This window comes from Ceratina calcarata, unplaced genomic scaffold (genome assembly GCF_001652005.2).
Source record: "Ceratina calcarata isolate Rehan_Ccalc_2016 unplaced genomic scaffold, ASM165200v1 scaffold554.2, whole genome shotgun sequence".
NCBI lineage: Eukaryota > Metazoa > Arthropoda > Insecta > Hymenoptera > Apidae > Ceratina > Ceratina calcarata.
In genome coordinates, this window is record NW_017176727.1 from 330,647 (window position 1) to 335,929 (window position 5,283).

Below are 5,283 nucleotides of genomic sequence, written 5' to 3' on the forward strand. Positions count from 1 at the left end.
CATGCTGCTGATGATATTAATCACTTAGATAGCTTTCTTTATAAATAAATAAACTTGCCAGGGAACGAAGCATAGATTAAAGTAAGATTAGACGAATTTCTCCGACGTGGTCGTTCAGGTGAATCAAGCTATCGTCGAAATTGCTAGCCAGCGTCCAGTATACGTTAGAGCTACCCTCCTCCGTTTCATCAACGGAACAGGTCTACCGAGGTTAACGCGAACTGTAGCCGTGTATTCGCATCCACCGTTGAATGACCAAAACTCTCGCAGGCGATTGTCGGAGTTCGAAAGGTCGTGCTGTTTCCTTGGTAGGAAATACGAGGGGTTCGAATCTCACCAGAGGGATGGTTGCTAGCAAGGGTTGCATTTGTACGCGGGACTGGTTCGACGGCTGACAGAGCAGAGAGAAGGGTAAAAATAAACAGAACCGTGCATTATCGAGTCGATGGAACCGCGTGAGGGTCCATTATCTTCTTTGATAAGCTCCTTCTTCTTTCCCTACCCTCCCTGCCGCAGAAATGGGGGCAGACGGTATTTGCGAAATGGAAAACAGTCCCGTGCGACCGGAGAAATAAGCATTTCGCCTAAGCTCATTACTTGTAGACAGACTCGCTAATGCGTTACGCTTTAAACGGGTGAAGAATCTGCATTTTTCCTGCGTTTTGCCTTTCCATGAAAGAAATAGAATTACTTGGAATTTTACAAACTTTAAGGAGAAAATGTTTGAGTTTGTTATGAAAAGCAATTAATAAGAAATTTTTTTGAAATTGATTTTTATTTCAAATTGTGCTTTTTAGAGTTTGTAAGAATTATCAGTTTTTTGCCAAGACAAAATGCAAATTTATATAAATTCTAAGTCCCAAAACATTTTAATTTATTAATATGTAGACTTTTTAATAATTACGATAGAATCCACGACATTTAATTAAAAAGAATCGTATCTGACAATGCTGGAAAGAAGAGGAAAATAAAACGGTTGCTCGCGCACACGATTAAGCTCGTCGAGTAAATTATTTCCACATCCGTCGCTCTCGTTAATCATTCTGAGGCCTGATGAATTCGCGGCACGGATACAAAGCGAGCAAAAGAAGCGTCCGACGTTGTAGTTCCGCTTCTTTTACCGACTGTAAAGAACGTTTCGTCTCGGAGATCCTCCTGCTTCTTTTAAGCCGGACTAATTTCGGTCCATACGAATTTTAGCGAGACGTCCAACCGACGAGCAAACCACTCGAAGAGTTCTCGGTTGTCAGTTTCTCTTCGAGGTTAAAAAAGCGGGAAGATGTACAAACAACGTAAAATTGAAATTCATTGTTCGACGACGTTTCAACGCGTTGTTCAACCTTTCAACTGTCCTCCTTTTTTGTTATTAAGACCACCGGGTAGAGAGGAAAAGGAAAAAGGAAACGCGACGATTATTGCGTCCCCCGCGTAATTGAAGGAAACAAGTACCGCGTTTAACGACGTCGTATTTCAAGGTGGTAAGAACAGTGGAATGCCCTTTCGAGCGACAGTTCTTTGCCAATGGAAATCGGCGGGATTTATCGATCGTTAGGAGACCAGCGAGAGTGTAAGGTTTCCTGGGATTCTTTCAACCTATTCTTCTTTCCCGGTAGCATGGCGATTGTGCACGCCGAGAAACCGTCTTTTATGGTTGCGGAGCAAAGTAGCCTTGGACCAATCCATTTCCAACCTGCATCGCAAGATTGTTCAAGGGATTTACATTGTTAAATGGTTCAGAAATAAAGAATCAATCTAATATAATTAAATTATACCTTTTATTAGAGAACTCTGTCTTTTGTATTTCGTTTAATGCACATATAAATACATGAGAACAATCATTATGGATCGTAAAGTTATGGGATACATGGTTTCCGTAAAGTACTTAATTTTAACTGCTCACAGTCTGAAACGTTTCAGTATCTTTTGGAACCCCGGGCGAACCCTGAAACTAGCAAAATCTTGAAAGTTAATTTACCCAAAGCCGAACTATCGGGTTCGGAGCGATAAGCTCGAGCCTGGGGAGCACGTTGGATTCCCTATCAAAGTTACGGCTTTATCATATAATCCGATACAATCGCTGCCGGTTATTGGCTCCATTTGGGGGATGACACGAGCGAGAGATTCACCAGTTGCTCCCTCCTTCCCAGAGGAACTGCTCGAGTGGTCCCTCGTTAGAAATTCACGCTCGCCTCTCCCTTCTCTTCTCCACCGCTTCATATCGCTCGCGAAAGATGTCTTTTCAACGAATCCTGTCCGCGGCGAGGCGCGTTGAAAAGCTCCCTGCAAACAAGTAAAATGCTTCCCGTTGAAAATTTTCTCTTTGCTAGATGAGCTAATAGATGTAGTATTTCAATTCAAGTAATTGAAATTTTAGTGGAATTGCAGGTCGTAATGGTTGAATATAGCATGTAGTCTGTTCACAAAAAGTACTGACATATCTTTTTATCGAATAATGTTAGTTCCTGCGTGTTTGTGATAAAAATAGTTAATTGAAGTTGAAACAAAATTGTCATTTCGTGTTTAATTAAAAAAATTCTCCGTATCTAAGTGAGTTATCGCTCATTAAAGTATTTCTTAACAAATATTCATTATTTAAGTATGACTAGCAATTGTGAATATAATTTCACACCGTTATACGGATGCTGGATGAAGAGTACCAAGTGTAGTCGTTGAAATTATGGCACCGTCCTCGTTTCGCAGAAGAGGATCGCCATAGAGTGACCTGAACGAGATGAGGAGAGACACGGGGGAATCGCTTTGGAAACGCTAGTGCAATCGCGGTTTACGGTTATAGGGCAGTTCTGCCGGAGTACTGTCCGGTTAGCGTCGGCCTTTAATTCGCGGGAACGAGGTCACGTGCGAAGCGGTCGCGTAATCGTTCGTTACGGAAGCTTTATTTTATCTTTACGGATCAATTCGTTAAAGGGAACATGGGTGACTACAATTTTTTAAGACTTTGCTTCGTATCGCCTTGAAAATCTTTGATTAAATTAAGAATATTGAAGTAATAAATACAGTTTTTGAATAGTGTTTGTTAAATGAACGCCAGGATATCTATTAAGAAATATTTATATTTTCAAGTATTTGATAGACGCGTATTTCAAAAATAATAATCGAATTCAATAAAATACCTTATTCGTCCATTTTGTCATCAGATTCTTTTTATTTTATTATATTTGAAATTACAATTTCTGTCTTCACAAGAATTTGCTACAGCATAATATAAAGTATATTGACGTCACACGTTTGCATGAACCTCAAGTATTCATGAAGTATCGACGTTTGGGGAAATGATATCAAGCAAACCTTGTTTTCTATGCCGGACAATGCATAATGCATTCTTCAATCTTCTTCGCAGAGGTTGTGACTTTTGGAATAACGCGGTTTCTCTTCAATTCCTTTTCCTTCTTGAAAGTCTTGTCGCGTAATTTCGTAACACAACTGTTTTCTTCATTTAATTTCTTAGCTAGCACGTAAACGCCTTTTTGCAAAATTGTGTACATCACAAGTCTAAATNATTCTGTCTGTTGGTAAAACTTATAAAGCGAACGAGATTCTAAGCAATTTTCACCGAAATTTCAATGAGTACAAATATGTATGTAAGTATGAGTAAAGTACAGTACCAATAAGGGTGCCGATTGATGATACTTAACTCGTTAAATATCGAAGTTAGGAGAAATATATACAAACCCTTTCTTGTATGTATGATAACTTTGACGCGACGGTTTTCATGAGAAATCTGCAATCTCGTCGCGAGTACGCGCGATATCAAAGGGCAGATGTTACGCGTATCAGTTCGACATGATCCACGGCGCAGAATACTGGTCTTTTTTTTCCCTATTCGCTACTCTACAAAAGCGTCAAAGAACGGCAGCGATGAAATTGCACAGTGCGCGGGACGTATCGATTCCGGAATCGATAGAGCAATATCGCAGGAGAGGTTTATGTTCCTTTTGCACGCGCTGAGTACGAAAACGTATAAATTTGTTGGTAAATGATCAGATATTGGATTTATGATTTCAATATTTGTCTTTTTATTCTCAGATCTTTAAAAGGTTATATCATGTAACTTTTTAACCAGGGAAAGGAGACATTTACTTTACGAGAGGCATTGAGTATGCTTATGATTAAACTTGAATTTCAGTTTGCCATTGGAAAACATTTTCCTCATTCTATTCAGAATACAATCTCCTTGTAATCATCTATGTTGTACAATCTTTATACGTAGGGACATTTTCTTCATATTCTGTATCGTAAGTTTAAACAATAAATGTTTACAATTCACGTAATTAATGTAGCACTTCAATAATTATCAATAAAACAGAAAGGACGCTATAATTCCACAATTTCTTATTTAATGTATGCAGTAAATGATTAATTTATAGTATTTTCTATTGCATATCTGAACTCGTTGCACGGGAATTAAAACTTGTCTTGACCTATACACTCGATCAATATTGTGAGTCACTGTATTTCAATCTTGGATGTGCTTATCGACTAGGAACTGAGTACTCGGTCCCTATTATCGATCACGAACCTTAAACGAGCCCTCGAAAGGGGTCCGAAAGGTTTCATCGAAGTCTCCCTCGCCACGTTCTCGAGCGAAACTTTCTTGATACCCTACGAGCGATATAGTAGGGGGTAGAGGAATGAGGAAGGGTCGCGTGGAGGAGACGGCCATGTAGTACGTGTTCTATTATCATCGGAAGGCAGAACTTCCGGGTCGCAAATCGATTCCGTTACTGACAGCTCGATTATCAACGGAAGAGATCGTAACCGGTAATCGGATCGTGGCTTGATCGATCCATCTTCTGGATCGAATTAGGTAGCAGTCTTGTTGGACAGCCGGGTTTTCCAGATAGAGATCAGCTGAGCGGTCAGTAGAAACGAAGATGAAATTTTATCAAACTATCACGTGTTTGACAAGAAGTAATTTCAGGGATGAATTTGTTTACCTTAAGGTTGTATGATCCGTAAGATTTTTATTGTATATCTTAAATAATATCCTTGAAATTGACATTATTTCAACTTTAAGATATTCTTAAATTATGTATTAACAATTATACAAAATTCTGTTATTGTTGTATTCATATGTTTTCATAAATGAAATCAGAATTCTGTCACTCGACATGAGAATTCAAGATGTAATAATTTTTTTAATAGGCTCGCAAGATTTATAAAATTTTGTACAGTGTTTCATCAATGTAATATCTAGTAACTGTTAAAATTTTAATGATTAACATAAAACGAAAGTATTATTTATGAAATAATAAGAAATATGAT

At 38.5% G+C, this 5,283-nt stretch overlaps 1 protein-coding gene across 4 annotated transcripts in view; it reads left to right on the plus strand.

The window, feature by feature from the left end:
• Positions 1–5,283, plus strand: part of raskol (Ras GTPase-activating protein raskol) — a 256,389-nt gene that overhangs the window by 104,465 nt on the left and 146,641 nt on the right. The window lies entirely within an intron of this gene.